The sequence below is a fragment of the Aquila chrysaetos genome, chromosome 13 (assembly GCF_900496995.4).
Source record: "Aquila chrysaetos chrysaetos chromosome 13, bAquChr1.4, whole genome shotgun sequence".
Lineage (NCBI taxonomy): Eukaryota > Metazoa > Chordata > Aves > Accipitriformes > Accipitridae > Aquila > Aquila chrysaetos.
In genome coordinates, this window is record NC_044016.1 from 32,058,450 (window position 1) to 32,075,055 (window position 16,606).

At 44.9% G+C, this 16,606-nt stretch overlaps 1 protein-coding gene across 1 annotated transcript in view; it reads right to left on the reverse strand.

Moving 5' to 3' along the window:
* Window positions 1-1,129: 1,129 nt before the first annotated feature.
* Window positions 1,130-16,606, reverse strand: part of DISC1 (DISC1 scaffold protein) — a 238,696-nt gene continuing 223,219 nt past the window's right edge. The window contains exon 15 of the mRNA XM_041128466.1: window positions 1,130-1,169. The gene's annotated coding sequence lies outside the window, so the exon portion shown is untranslated. The remainder of the gene's footprint in view (window positions 1,170-16,606) is intronic.

The following is a 16,606-nucleotide window of genomic DNA, read 5'->3' on the forward strand; positions in this document are numbered from 1 at the left end:
ACCACAATTAGGCATTTATCACCTTTAGGATGGAATGAGGTTAAAAGCACCAGTATTGCTGAATTCCATGTTAAATAATCTAACCTCCTAAAGAAATTCTTCTTATTAATGACACTCTAACAGGCTTTAAGCTGCAAAGAATGCTGATGGAAAATGAAGTCCAAAGCTGACATCTTTGGGGACAAAGCAAAACCCAATCCAAAGCATCATCTTACGGAAAAGCAAACGTTTCTCTCCAGATCCTTTTCTCCTGTGACCTTTGGCGTTTGGCATTAGACATGGAATTTCTTCAGAAAGCTGTATCTGCCTCACAGCAGGGAGAAAGCAAGCGACTGGTAGGTGGGAAACCTCAGCTATGCAACTAAGGTAACAAATTCTAGTTGGAACACTGTAAATCAGGATAATTTTTTTTTAAAAAGTAGTTGGGTCAGAGAATTTGTGATCTTCTCCAGCCATTTTTTTCTCTGTACAGCATGGGATGGCCAGCTAACTAGATTTTGTGGCATCTATGTACACGATTCCTATTAAGTGCACAAAAAGGAAAAGTGAAGACCCAGCCAATGTGGCAGCAGCATGAATGTGTTTCAAAATACTCATTATAGGCAAAGTCAACAAAAGCTGAAAACCCATTACAAAAAAGTCAAGTCAGGGGAAAAAATTGCCCTGTGCGCTGAGGCCACATACTAAAGTGACAATATTACAACCAGAAAGTAAATAAAACGAAGCCCAGCAGTAAGGTAAAGCAGCCGGTTGTCGTGACTATGGTACGGTACAGACAGGGAGAGAAAACTGGTCTCTCACTGTACATCCCGCAGCAAGAATCACAGTGCCACCTCTACATCAAGCAGCTTCCCAGGAGCCAAGGGGGAGTGTGGTGAGGCATGTATGAGAAGCCCCCAGATTTGTAGGTGACTGGGGTTATTTCTGAGCTCCTCACTGGAGCACGTAGCTGCTGCAGTTGGGCATTTGCCACCCTGTTCCCTCCTGAGCTCCCATTCCAAGAGTGAGCGTTTCAGTTTCAGCCAGTCATAAAATGAGAATGATCCAGCACCGCTTTTAATTTTTTTTATTTTGAACCATTTATATTTATAGTTTGCGAATAACAGGGAAAACCAGGGATGCTACCATGGCAAACAAAGCAATCGAAACACTCTGCTCATCCTTCCAACCTAGAGGAAAATAAATATTATGGCATTTAGTGAAGAAGCAACACAGTTGTAATAATGAAGTACTTGTTTTTAAGGCAATGATTGAAAATAACAGGTTCACAAGCAAAATAGGTGGGACCAAACACATTAGGCACGCAAACCTAGTAACAGTAATTAAGGCTATGTTCCTGGGACAAAGAGTGTGACTAATACAGATGCCATGCAATTTTTTCAAACAATAGCAAATTGTTAAAAGGCCTTTAAGTGGAGTAATACAGCACACCAGTGATCCCGTCTTTTATTTGTTTCCTGGCAAACTGGATTAAGTTTAATAGATATGAAAGACTGCAAGCAGCTACATGATCTTCCTCTACGGTTATGTAAGCAGATTTTGACTTTGCAGTAACCTGTGTGCTTCAGCAGAGAATAAGCAAAACTCAGCTTTGATTCCAGTTAGAAAGAAAGGGAAAAAAACCCTGCAAAACTGGTGATGAATGTTTCCATATTAGCCCCCTTTGAAATGTAGAGGCCTGGGGCCAGATCCTGAGCTCCTACTGAGGGAGGTTGCTGCACTGGCTCCAGCTGAACTCTCAGTTTTCTAAAGGGTGCAGACCTGGCTGGGAGTTTTGCAGCCCATGCCTTTTTTTTTAAACTGCCTTCGAAGCTCTAAAGAAAAGCAAAAGCAACAGCCATACAGCCCTTCTCCCTGCCTTTTTAGGTGCTCCACTTTTAGTATGAGCAGTGCGACATATGAATAGTGAAGGTCAAAGAAATGAATTTCTTTTTTTAAAAGTCGGTGGAAAGCTGCTGGTCGCCCATGTGAGGTCTTGTGTCAGGAAGCGCCACCGTCTCTGAAGCTGGGGCACAGGGGAATATTTTATTTTTGAAGGGCATATTTTTAGTGAGGCTGAGTCAGAGTGTGACTTGCTCTTGAAAAAAAATGAGATGGAAAAATGGAAAGATGCTCCTGTATTAGCTGCTAACACATTTGGTTCCCCTGCTACAGACGTATGACTGCCTAGACAGGCACTTGCATTTGAACAGCACCTACAAGTTGCAGCCAGGAGCAGAAGCTGGCGTTCTGGACATCAGGCCGTGGTCAGTGTCCCAGTGTTCCACTGCCCCTCAAGGAATTGCCAGGGAAGCTCTGTGTTTCCTGAGGGTAAATTTTCCCTCTGCAGATTCTTCAAGAAAACTTCCCCTGTTTATGCTCTCATTCAAATGCATCAGGCTAGAAAGACCTAGGCTTGCTCCATAAATTATCAATCAATCAGGACAATTTAAATTTCTTTCTTAGAGAAACAAAACCAAGAGTCTGTTTCAACCTTAAATGTTTCTGACTCACATATTCTGTATTCAGTGCACTGGCTCTCAAAATATAAACAGCTGTTCCGCGGAGTCATATCAGAGAGAGATTTGACTGTTCCCATTTTTTTCTTAGCTAATTTCTAATAAAATGCCCTAAAGTCATGGGCCATAGAACTTCTGATTAATATGTACAGAATAGTTTGCCTCAGTGCCATAAAGAAACCAAAATAAATTACTGAACAACTAAATTAACACTGTAGCTCTTAGCTAAATAAGTAAATGCAATTCTTGATTAACATGGGAACTTCAACATCTCGTCCCAACTGCCATAACAACCACCAACACCTGCAATGTTGCAATGTAGTGTTGTGCCCAGTTTCTATAGCGGGGGCCCACTCTGTGACCTGGCTAGGGAAAGTCTCCCAGTAGAAAAAAAATCACAATTGACAAATAAAGAAAGGCTTTCTCCCTCCTTAGCAGCCTCGGAGAGGAGAGGGGAAGCTGGCAACAGGCTCGCTACTGTCATGAGTGAGCATAATGTAAATACCTCGACAGGCAGAATCTGAGATTTTGACAGATGTAACGTAGCTGCAAAGCAAGTAATAACCGAGTGTTAAACCCCCGTAGGGAGGGCACAGTGCATCTCTGCTGGCACTCTCCTTATCCTCTCTCCCCCACCCCTCCTTTGTAAGATCTTCTTTGTATTTTTTTAGCTCTTTCTTCCACCTCCTTTCCCCTTTCTTCCTTTTGTGCCCCCCCCCCGCCATTCTCCCCTCTTGGGATCTGGCAGTTTGGGCCCTGCCATTCTTCACGGTTCATTGGTTGTGTTTTGCAGGGCTTCATTCCTCCACCTCAAACAAAGATTGCGAGGAGAGCAGAGGCTATATAGAAAGGAGGTTACATCAGGCACGTTGTAGACAGCGCTGAAATGTGTTTGTAACCTTGCCAGATGGATGGACAGCCCCTGTGCAACAGGGGCTCTCCAAAGCAGATTCAAAGTCATACATACTGGAGGGTGGGGAGGGGAGGGGGACGGAGAGGCGGGATGTCAAATTTCCATATATTTCCATAAGCTTACTGTCATTTCTGCCTAGCATGTCACTAGCAGCGTATTACAAGGCTTTCCTGCGCTAGTCCTGCCTATTAAAAGCTTACCCTGACCTAGATGCTTCATTTCCCCTCCAAAACAAATGCATACTGTGGAATGATTGTAGATGCTGCCTGGAGCTGGTAGGAAGCATCCCTTGTCATGGTTTGCTTGTTTGTGCTTGTTGCAGTTGCTGTTCTACGCCATGCAAAACAATTAAGCAACTATAAACAGGGATATCCGAGTCACCCTTTGAGTGTATTGAGGATTTGATTTAACATCATCCAGGTACAAAGGCGTGTTGTGCAAACGGGCAGATGCTCCTCACACCGGCGAGTCTTACAGGTGTTACAGTCTGCATCACTGCAGTGCCTGCGGCTGCAGCCCGAAACGGAAACCCGCGGGGCCAAGCTCCATCCAGAGGGCAACAGGGAAGAGCCTGGACTGGGGAGCTTACATTGTAAACACATCTGAACAAGTGGCAGCACTAAAAATAGCAAAGAAGAGCATTCAACGCTGCTTATAAGAGGGGTTTACAGCAATGGCCAGTCCTTGATACTCCCCTTCTGTCAAAGCCACAGGGAAAAAGAAGCCTCACAGGTACCTCATCCCAAATGTGGTCTATCTTGGGCACGGCGGGCAGCCCAAGCCCAGCCTTCCATCTCGCCACCACCATCAGCTCTGCTCTATTGAAAACCAAAGTGAGAGATGAGCAGTGCCCTGCCTGCCCCAGCAGCTGAGGCTTGTGAGGGACAGACAGAAATCTCCTTTTCCTCCTGCTGAGTCCATGACACTAGTCGTCCTGGAGAGGACAGGTCTCCTCTGTCCTGAGAAGCCAATGTCAGCAACGCTTCCCATCACCGCAGTGACTCACAGCCCCTCCACTGGCCTTTCAGGATGGAGATTAGGGAACCAGTTTTTCTAATTCTCATCCCCCAGAACAATATAAGGCGTGTCCTAAATCACACCCGCCAACCTTGGACCCTACAGGCTCTTATGTCGACTGAGCCCTTACTGAGTTGTGATGCCCAGAGGGAGGTGGTTTAGCCTGTTAGTTGAAGTTCTCCCTGCAAGTGGAAAGGCTCTGCCAGACTCTCAGACCCCAAATGCCGCCCTTAACTGGAGAGATGCATCGGGAGAATCCAGCCTCACAATGTTTGTGCCCAAGCAGGGCAAGACATTTTTGGAGGAATTCATGGCTTAGAAAGATTTTAGCACTGCTTAACTATCCAAAAATAGTATTATATCATGCCTGCCTAGTATCCACTTTAAAATCAAGTCCTAGTCCAACTCCCTTAATTTAGCTACTTACAAAAGCTAAACTACTTTGGGATAGTTATTCCTATATTTTGTCTTATGCCAGTGACAACTATATGTGAGTGCATGCGTGTGCGTTTTCAGTTTAGCCAACGTCAGCCAATTCTTTATTTTAGAGGGAAATAAATCATTTCTTTCCTCCCCATTCCATTGCCTACCTTTGTGCTCCTACCACTGCTCCCTGATTCAGCAGCTGAAGGCCAGAAAACTTTCACAGAACTCACAGAATCCTCAAAAATTAACAAAAGGAGCCCAAAGACAACGCGTTTGGTGGCTCGAGAGGGTTCAGCTGGGCCTCCAAGCCCAAGTTTTGCTGCTGTGCCTGGCACCACAGACTCCAGCGTGCTCTGGCACGCAGCAAGCTGCTTAGCTGTTAGACCACTTCAAGGAGCTTAAAATAGGGACCTTCCCTTGGAAGCAAAGGCGGTGACTGAGAGTGAGCAAGAGCGTAACCATTTGTCCCCAGTTTTGCTCTGGATTTCCATTGCTTTTCTGAAGGCATTTCTCTTCTCCTTGGCACTCTGTAAAACAGGGAGTATCAGGCCCCTCAAATGTCTTCAGATGCCGCTGAGACATTTGTCACCGAACCTTAAAGCTGTTGTTTAATCACTTCGCTCACAGCCAGATTCCTCCTTTTGCTTATAGAAATTTCTGCAGTCTGGTATGTGTTTTCAGGCAAGATCAAGCTGTTTTCCAGCAAAAAGGTCTTTTCAAATCCACAGTCATGTCTTACTTGAACTCCAGCTGGGCTCCTTTCTGAGTGCAACTTGTCATGGTTTACAACACAGCGTCTCTTTCCGTAGCTGTTGTTTTACTGTTCACATTTGAAGCTGACTCTGAGATTCTGCCATCCTGTGCCCACATCATCTCCTGGTAGGAAGCGCTGGGAAATGAGGGCTGCCACCATGCCATGCTCAGTCTGGTGTAATGCAGGTAATGCATAAAGATGTTATGTTGTATTATATTATGTTATGTTTCGTTATGTTATGTTACGTCATAAGCAGAATGCTGCAGCCATCTGTGCAGAGCTACATCCAGCAATTGTATGATGCCATGCCTGATAGACAGCTGGTTTACCCAAATATATGGTGAACACTTGACAGTCTACTAAGGTAAGTTACTGTGTAACCACTGCTTCCTACCCCCCATTCATTGGTTCCCTGCCAGCAATGAATAAATGTAACATTTCCGGGAATTACCATTTTTGAGAAATTTTTTTACTTCACGGCTCAACATTGTCTGATTTTGCAAGTTAAATGATCGGCCCAGGATCTCTCTTAACCTACTGTCATAAATGTGACATGCCTAATCTTTCTTTCTTGTTTTTGTTTTTTTTTTTCCTCCTGCCACTTAAAATAAGAAAATTCAACCAAAATAACTGCCTAGGAAAGGTTAAGTTAAGAAGCTTTCAAGCATGGTTTAAATGATCTTTTTTTCCTGTTCCTAATTTCTAAATAATAATTAAAAAACCCCTTCACCCTATCTCAGGTGGTATCAAGTGTAGAAGTAGACTGTCATATTAATGCTTACAAGAAATGCTGTCTAGGAAATGACAATTCTTTCTAGGATGGCTCACGTGTGAACATTACAGTGTTCAGAATAAACAAATGTAGACACGATAGCCTAGGTACATCCCAAATATGAATATAGCAGTGTCAGCAACCGATCTAGTATTTAGGGGCTGCGCACAGTCCATTTTCACTGAACACAGAAACAGTCTGCAGAAAACTCTTTGGTCAATTATCTACTATTGCCCCGTTTGGCTGCATGCACAAGGGGGAATAAAACAGAAAAAAAATAATTCTGAATACAAACCGGTTAGATATCAATGCAGTTACAGGACATGTAGGATGACTGCTACCGGTAGCTAATTTCAGAGCTCACAGATAACACAATCTGTTCTTTTACTTATGGCTGCTATCCAGCAATAGTGGTAAGTATGGCTGGATGGAAAAGGATACGATAGCAAAAAAAATCTACAAAGTTTACACTATGTCTGGCAGTGTCAGCCGACAAAAAGGACCCAGTAGAGCGGGCCACAGCCAGGTTAACTGCAGGGTGCTGGGGGAGGGCTGCCCAGCACCCACCCACTGCTACCTCCCACCGCCTGGACCGGTCCGGTCAGCCTGGGGTGACAATGCAAGGAGCAACATCTCCTTCCATCAGCAAGCAGATCCACACCTCATACGAGAGGATTTTTTTTTTTTTTCCCCCAAATGTCAGTGAATCCTGCTTGGAAAAAATCATGGGGTCTACCAATTTGTTCCTTAGGTAAAGATTTAAATCTCACGTTTAGTTATGTGTACAGACAAATGGGTCACTAGAGAGGGAAACTAAATGGGTTACAAAGGCCCATAGTTGGGAGATCTCAGCTGAAATCACTGGGATTTAGGCACCTATTCTCTTTGGAGGTGATGAACCGAAGTACATCCCGCATCTCCCACAGTTAAAAGAATTCCAAAACAGGAACAGGGCTAGAAAGCTTAATTTCTAAAACCAGCAGTGTACCCCGTTAAAAATCTCGTGTTGCATTTCATTCAGTGGCTGCTCCACAAATACTCCCAGCAGCTGTTGCAGCGTCTTGGTTGGGATTCCTCTCACCTAACTTTAGTCTTCCCAAGTGAAGCCTCCAATCTGAATTTGATCCCTTGGCCTCCCCCGCAGCCGGGCAGCTCCCCCAGATGGCAATTCAGAACTCCAAAAATTTAGTAAGGGGGATTTCTGTGGCTCTGTCGTTGAATTTACTTTAATCAACTGGTTTATAAAGTTCTGCGCTGAGAAAACACCCTTTAACCCATTAAAAATCACTGCATTCTGTTACACGGAACATAAGGCACAGGGAAACCTAGATGTAAAATAAAACAATTGTGTTTAATCTTTAAGATTTCAACTGCTCCTGTAAATCAGAAGCTGGAAACCAGCAGGGAGCTGGCTGGGGATGGCCCCTGAGAGCAGAATGCTGAACTCCTGAGAACTCCTGGGGACCCAGAACAGAAATTAATTAATGGCTTTGGCCTCGTTTTTTTCTGCAAGAGGTGGCAGAGCAGGATGCTTTAATTTCAACAGTGTTACTTTTGAATTGAGGGTGACAAAACCTGAGATATCACCCCAGCTAGGGCTGCAGTCTTCAGCGTTACAGTAAAAAGGCCTTTCCTGGGGAAAGGGGAGCAAAGGAGGAGCGAGGGGATTACTCTCTGGAGCTCACCGCAGCCCCCCAGCACGCAGAAGCTGCTCTGGGACAGCCATGAGAGCTGACACAGCTTCCAGGGAGGCTGTAAGGCAATGCAGCCACTTCCCCAAGGAGCGGTGGCGAAGTCCTCGCTGCTACAGCTTTCTCGCATTAGCAGACTCTACTTAAAAGCAGCTCATCCCTCCAGGTAAAATACAGACCTTCCCAAAACAGCGAGCTCCTTCAGCTCTAGGTAAAAAGCAGTATCTAGAACATGCAGAATTGAATCCTTGGTTAGTCAGAGGCATAAAAAAAAAAATGGGATTAAGACAAGCACCAAGACTTTTGGTAGAGTGATAAACTGAGCTACTAACCTGGGCTGCTACTGTTGTCCTCTTTCTAGAATGTTTTTGGGGGGTTTTGTTGGTTGGTTTTTTTTGTTTTTTTTTTTAATTCCCTGTGCATAGGGGGTGGGGGCATTTCTGCTCATTCAGGCCACCTGAAGGAGGTAATTTAATTTGCCGGTGTGGTAGCCAAAGCTGTAATTAATCTCATGACTTGCCAGCACTGGAGCCTCCATTGGTGATGAGTGCTCAACAGCTGTAGCTAATGATGAGGTGCCTCTGCAAGGGTCCTTTGGCCACAAAGCCCAGAGTCAGGAGGTCAGTCCTGCTGAGCAGTGGGGTGGGTTCTCATTGCCTTTGGGTGGCTGATGGTGAAGCTGTGTCTGCTGTAGTTGCTGAGAGCAACAGAAGCAATTTTCTGGAGTGAGCTTCATAGACCTCTGCTAAAAATTACTGGTGAGTGTTGATTTCTACCTGCTAAGCCCTCATGCGGCAGCTTGGCTATAATTAGCAGAAAAGAACATGGTAGGAGCTGACTGCTGAAAGTGTGTCTCCTTTTTGATTACATCTGAGCATCCCTTTAGCTGTCTGATTGGCAGGGTCCTTTCAAAAGTGTTGTTTTCAGAGGAGTTAATTGTATCTTTGCATGTTGAAGCTCTGATGCTCTGATATTTGAAGTTGGCAGTAGAGTTAAATCTGAGAGTCATCTTTCATGGTCAGGCTTTTCTTGACCCTGCTGAGGTCTGAGCACCCATCGCCTTTGCTAGGAGGGGCTGGTCCCAGCCATGCTGAAATGCATCTGTGGGAAGAGCTGTTCTTGCTTTGGCCTGAGGTGACTTCTTTCTCCTCTGAAAAGAGAACTGCTCCTTTTGATCTGTTTTTTAATCTCAGCTTTTAGATCTGTTTCATGTGAAGAGCCTGTGTCCTCGTGGGACACGGTATTTCCCTTTCCTCAAACCCTGGTTCTTAAGGACTCTCCAGCTGGTGCTTCTTCCAGAAACCAGCTTTGTCCCTGTTGGCATGGAGGGGGTCTCAATCCATTTCTCAGAAAGTGAAATTGTTCCCTCATACCTGGGGGTCTGCCCACGTAAATCATGTGAGCCCCCACGGGTTGGCCCAGGGCCGTGCGGCAGAAGGATATTTCCAGAAAGGCTTTAATTTGGGGAAGAGGAGGCATCGAGCTGCTGGTGTGTGACCGCTGCCGCAGCTGTGCTGTGCGTATCTTGGCTTTGTGCTGTGGCTTCTACTCTGTTGGTAATTGAATTGAAATCAAAACATAACTGTATTGCTCTGATGCTCTGGCTGCTAAATAGCAGTATTGTGAATAAATCAGAGTTACTTCAGAGAATCGCTTTAATGTGGGGAAAATTGCAGCAATCAGGGGATAAAGTTAGATTTGAGAGTATCTGGTAAAGGAGCTGATTGGCATTCAAAGGAAAACTGCTTTTGTTCAGTCTTTCTGTAAGTGGGGGTAAGCATCGTCCAGAGGAATTAGTAGTGCTTGAGGGCCTGGGTAACTCCTCGTTCCTGCTTTGCCCCTGATTTTTACCCTGTCGCTTTATGTAGACAATTTTGCTTTCTGCCATTTTTTTCCTAGTTTTAAGAGCACTCACTTCCTTGGTTCTTAGTGCTGTGTGAGGCTGCTCGTTTCACTGTATAAAGAGCTACATGAGCAATAAAGTGCCTCCCTCTCCCTGACACCAAACTAGCCAGGCTGAAGGACAGGGAACAGGATGGGTCGACAGCCAAAACTGCAGGGCAATGGTTGGAAGGACCTGGTGGGATTTCAAACAATTAAACCCTTGAGATAAGGTTATGTCTTGCCTTCTACAGTGACAAATGATGCCACGGTTCAGTATCGCTGCTATTCAGTGCTCCTTCGTGTTGATCTCGTGTGCATCCCGTTGTCTTTGCTGTCATTCCCATAGTGCATCTTTGCCATCTGCCGCAGCCTTTAAAGAGACCATGTTCTACAAGCCTTGAACAAAGGAATTAGCCTACCGGGAGAAGGGGTAAGGGGGGGGGGGGGGGGGGGGGGAAGATAGACCAATCTCAAAAATAAAAACCACAAGGAAACTTGTGCTACAGGCATGATAGGTTGGGCTGGGCAGGGAGGGGTGTTGGCTCTCCAGGTTTCCAGCAACGATGATGGGCAACTGATGAGCATTTAATGATGAAGCCTGAGTGTCAAGGGGCTCATGTACCAAACTTTCTGGCTTCAGGCTGCCACAGCCATGCAAATGGTGAACAGGAAGGCTGATTGGAGAGGTACCTGACCTGGGCTTTTAAAACCAGATTATCTTCTAGGTATTCTGTTTAAGATGTTAGTTTTTCAGGGAAGTTGAGTGTCTGTGACTTTAACATAATTGAATTTGTCAGGTTTTAGAACCTCTGGAAACTTTCACTCTAAGTCCATGGGTCAATGATTTTTTTTTTTTAATTTATTAAACCCATGGATATTTTTCTTTCTCCCCAGTTTGAAATGGGCACAAAGACTTTCCACGTAGCATGAATTGGCACAGGGAAAGAAGTCAAGGCTCAGTCATGCCATCGCGGGCTTTCACATTTTAATGAGCTGTAGTAAATGGCCCCGTGAACAGATAATAAAAATACAATCTGTTTTTCTAACCGCTTTCATGATGGCAGAAAAAACAACCTTCAACTTGCCCATTTGAAAATGTTTTTTCTCAGCTGAGCATATGCAAATTAGGATTTTGCAGATTTTATCAAGAATTATTCTAGTTTTACCTGGAACTGCCTTTGACTACTCTATAGTCACATTAGCATTGCAAGTCAAAAATAAGGTCTGTGACTAGATATTCCCCCCGCCAAAAATCATACAATGTCACTTTTTTTTTAAAGTAGAGATAATAGATATCTGAGACAACTTGATTTATGCATTCATTAACAAACATACGCATGAACTAATATTTGGTTTAATTTCTGATGCAGTCTTAGTTGGCTCTATGCAAGTTGTCCAAAAGAACCTTTCCATGTGTGCATGTGCAAGTTTATTTCAGTTTTGTGATGGAAAGGATGGCCTGTAGTTTGAGTTCCTGCTGTGGTATGCTGGCACTAATCTGATTCAATCTAGATCAGGACAAATGAATCTATTGTTTCTGATCTGTAGGTCAAATCTATTACCTCTTATAATTGCCTGTATGACAACTTCTGTGTAAAAGGCCTTTATGCTTCACAGGCTGGTTAAAGACACTTAGAATAGATTTTTATTTATTTATTTTATTTATTTTTCTTTCTTAAACCAAGAACTTCAATCTGTTCTTGGGATCTGGCTATCCATGACACTAAGGCATTTCTTTATCTGCCTGTAGATATTAACCTCTTTGTACTGGAGCATTATATGCTTTGAAATATGCAACATTGTCCTCAGTGCTAGTCTTCGAGATATAAGGCAAAGGTCTAAGGCAAAAGCAGCAATTACTCGAGCGCTATATGGGACCACCTACAGAATTCCTTTCTCCAGGATATTCTTAGCATTCCCCTCGTGTGAGTAAAGGGGGGTGTGGGGGGGAAGCATATAGGGAAGTTCTGCCTTATCAGATTTCCTGTACAACTACAAAGTAATGTGACAAGTAATTTCCAGCACTCTTCTTCTAGATCAGCAGTTTCAGAAGTCTTTCCAAAACACCTTGGTTATAATAGTAGCTGTACAGCTTGGGTGTCTGCCTCTGCTGTTTCAAAATCTCCTGCCTATCAATACAGCCGTTTCCCTATGCAAAGCTGCCAAACTGGTTTCATCCTGCCTGCGGAGTTCACTTATTTCAATTTACAAAGCCAGGCGTGAGCTGGAAGAATCTCTGAATTTGTGTGGTGTGAAACTCCCTCTCGAGTTTCATAAGCAAGATGAATACGTTTGGACTGAAATACAGTGGGAATAACAGGCTGGGGCACTTTCTTGCCTGTCTATGATAAGTTATTTCCTCATGAGATGCAAGGTATTTTGCATAAATCTGGTGATCTCTCACACTTTGTTACCCAGGACATGGTTTACAAGCAATCTGGAATTGTCTTGTCAGCACCACAGAAGGCTCTTTGGTTTTTGTTTTGGCAGTTTCCATGGCTCCGAGTTACTCACAAGAGGTTCTCTGTGAACTTCTACATCCCAACTCAATGGTGTGCGTCAGGTTCCAGGCGGGTTGCCATCCTGCAGGGTATTTCAGGTTGTCCAAAACCCCTGAAAAACATTGAAGTGTATCAACAGCCTAGAGACCCATGTGATTTTCAGGGGTGTAGAAAGAGCAAGACTAAAGTCTCTCTGATTTGGGGACCTCCTGAATTTGAACCTGATTCTCCGCTACTCCAAGGAAGTGCACAATCGCTTGTCTACTAGCTATGGTGGGAAGCACAGGTGGTTTCTTAATTGCTGGGGTGTTTTGTTGTTTTGTTTTGCTTTCCTTTCCTTGAGTAAGACTAACAAAGCATGATTTTCTCAAGAGGGATACAAAAGGAAGGTGTCTTTTCATAGGATAGGAAAAATATTTCCTGCCCAGCTCCAATAGCAATGTTCTGTTAGTTCGGACAGTATTTCAGGTAAGCAGCGTCTCTGCGTGGTTAGGAAACTTCTAGGAAAAAATATTTCCCCTTGAAAACATCTGTTTCCAGTATTTTCTGGCTCCTGTTCAAGTCCAGAACTAGTCAAAGATGGTCTCTCATCTATGTCCACCCCCTACTCTCGCAGGACCCAGGGGGAGGCAGAAGGTGCACAGCACAGGAAGGGAAGGCTTTGTCGTTCATATTTGTGGTTAACCAAGCTTGAAAGGCGGCTCAGCCTCAGTCTGAGCTGAACTTTGTTTTGGCCAGTGGCTCTTGTTCTGTCAACTCTAATTCCCTCATCCAAATTCATCAAAGCGATTTATAGGAGCGCATACCTAGGTGCTCTTGTCGGTGGAGAAGAGAAAGCTATCAACTCTCTCAAAGATGATAGGAACTTGGCTTTTGCCTCTGGGTGAGAGCAGCAAGTACCAGCAAAGCAGAAAGCTCTCTGAAAGGGCAATGAGTAACAGGGAGGAGCAGGGATGACTTGGCACTTGGAGCGTGTCATTGCCTCTGTCCCAGCCTCCTCTGTAGCTTCTCAACATGCTGGTTTGCTGCTCGATGCTCCTGCGCCGCTACGGGGACAGCGTGCTGCAGCACAGGCTGGCCGGGGGGTGCTCTGGCTCGGCTGGATCGCTCCAGCCAGGTGGGGAAGTTTTTGTAGATGTTCATGTATGCAGGCTGGTTCAAGCAGGTGTTGGCATCCTATAAACCTGCAAACAAATCCTGTGCCTTGGTGCTTAGCTGCTGGGGAGCCTCCTTAATAGAAAGCCCTGTTGCTCACAGCATTACCCCAAGGAAACATATTTTTGTTGCTGATTTATTCCCCCCCTACTTGGAGCTTAGCCGTGCTAGCTTTCCCCCAGATAGCAATTCCTAGTGTACAGCAAAGATGAATATGGAACACAATAAATGTCATTAAAAAGAAGTTGGAGCCTTTGCTGATCTAAGCTGAAGCATTAGATGACAGATGAAAGCCATTAAAGCTAGGCCAGCTTACATCTGTATTACCAGTGAAATTCAAAATGCTACCTGCTGCCCCTCATTCTGTATAAATTGTCATATGCATGTACCTTGTAAATGGCAATACTACTGGTGGTGTACCTTTTGGTCTTGTTTTTTGTTGTTTGTTCTTAATTGTTCACTGCAAGCTTCTCTGCAGTCGTCAGAGCACAGACATCTGCACAGAGTTACCTCTTTGCCTGCTGGTCCTGGCAAAGAAGGATGAAGCCTCTCTCCTCCTCACCTAGCAAAGTTTTCTACCTAAGCTGCACTGTGAAGTACGGGGTGAGCAGGAAGCCCCAGGTTATGCCAGGTTGTGCTGGAGAAACAGCTGGGAAGGGCAAGTGCGTGGGGGAAGTGTTTAGATAGCAGAGATGGTTTTAGCTATGGGAGCTGAGACTCTGCATGTGCTGAAGTGGCAGTGTGATCCTCGGGTTTGTTAGAGGAAAACCCGTGATAGATATCCCAGACTCTTTGCTTAATGTTTGGGCTTTCCTGTCCAGGCTTCTTTATTTCAGGCTAAAGTAAATGAAAAAAGCGAGCATAAGTGCCACTGGGGTCCTATAACCACAACCCTGAGCAAATTGTGATGCTCCAGAGCAGAAATGCCCAATGGTGAAAAGTGAACCTGTGGACAGAAGCAGAGGGAAGAGCATGTCCAGTGGCCTGTCCCAGCAGCCTGTGCTGAGTGCTGGGCCCATACCCAGGTGGGGGGACAGGACCACAACAAGAACTTCCTAACAGGTGGGTTATCAAAGCCCAAGAACATCAGTTGGATTGGCTCACAGCCCTGGCCTCCAGAGGGCTGCTGTGTGCCATCATGGCCTTTTGGCAAGGGAGCACTCTGGTTTCAGTTTTTGTTCCTCTTCCCCTGTCCTTCTTCGCTAGCTGCTCTCCTGCCTTCAGGACTCCACAGCCACCTCCCAGTGACGATGGCACGGCGATGTGCAGAACAGTGTCCCCTCTCCTAGAAAGGGAAATCTCATCCCTCTGGCACGTAGTGCTGGATGAGTTAATTCCTGGGTGGAGCATGTTTGCGGGGTGTACTTGAGTGTTCCTCTGAGCTGGTGACAAAGGAAACCAAACAGGAGGTGCTAACAAAGGAGGGAGGGTTTGTCTGCAGCAGGAAACTTTGAGAACTAAGAATTTGGGAGATGAAAAGTCATCTCTGGCTGACTTGCTTGCTGTAACTCACATCAATCTCTGGCAGTTGTGTGTTTATAGATCTTATGTCCCCTTCCTGTTTATATCAGGTTCACCTGAGCTTTGCACCTTGCATGTGAAAGGATCTTCCAAGGTTGATGCCCTCTGAAATTCAAGCTTTAAGCTACTCTGTTTGTTTGGGTTTTTTCACGAGAAAAAAAGTATTTACACAACAGTGTCTTTTGGTGGGTTTCTAGTGTGCAATTTCAAAACCATGCCTTTGTTACTCATAGCTGCTGCTCTACGGTAGCAAAAACATGTAGTACATTGAAATTGTGTACATACTACCTCAGGTTTGAAGTGGTAGAGAGAGGTATGTTCAATGAAATAGTGTTCCACAGGAGGGACTTAACCATCCAACCTCCTTAGGAAGATATAATGCTATGGCTTTTGAAGGGATGTGGGTCCTCTCAAGTTTTGTACCTAGCTTTTCCTGTAAGAACAGCCAGGTTCAACTTCTCATCTGGACAATGTATGAAAATTAACATATTGGTCTCATCTTGACTTTGGGTTTGAAGATCTGTCTTGTATCCAGTTGTAAAAGCCTTTGAAAGCCTGCAGTTGTAGGTGCTGTGACGACTGGCTGAAAGCATGCCACAAACTTGTGAGGAAAGGCAGCAGATGCTGAGCGTGCGGTTTGTGTGCAGCCAAGGGGGCTGCAATGCACCAAGGGAAATTAATTTGTTGCAGATGCTCTATCTGTGACTGAGCCAATGGAGGAAGGGGGAGAGGGCCATATTGCCTCTGACCTGCGTGCCACAAATGCACTTTTTTTTTCTCCCCACCAGCTGCATTTGCTGTGTATGGTTGGGGTGGATGGGAGTGCTCGCTTGAAACCTACTACTATTCTGTATAGTAAAGAATTAGGCATCCCCTGCATCCTTTCTGCTATCCCCCCTCTATCTGCCCCGATATCTATAGGAGCAATACAGACTACTCAGAGTTGAATGTAGAGCTGAATAAGGGAGAATCTTGCTGGAGTCCTTGAGGCCATATAGCAAGCATGTACTTTGCTAATCTTGGATGGGCTTTGATGTCAGCATTTCAAAAAAGCTCCAAAGGATCCCTTTCCACCGTAACTATAATAAAAGAGAAAATATAGGAGATGACTCTTAAGACGTAACAAAAGCCTGTAATTGAAGTTCTTTTCCAGGTGTTGCATGCAAGTGCAACAATACCTGGAAATCCAAACCAAAGGGACTCGAAGTCAGAGGAAAAGGTTGCAGGCACTTACAGGATTTTGCCATCATTAATTCATTGAGTATCTTCTATGAAATAGTTCCTTAAAAATGGAAATGTTTTCAGCGTGACACTGGATGGTCAAAAATGGAAGCTTGCACTCCACTTGACTCTGCTCTTTCCCAGTCTTTCTGGGGCATGACTTTTCCTGGGACTGCCAAGCCTTTTTCTGCCCCCCAGTCATTTTGTTCCTCCCTGCACTGTTGATCTCCTGAGCCCTGATCCAGGCTGTTGC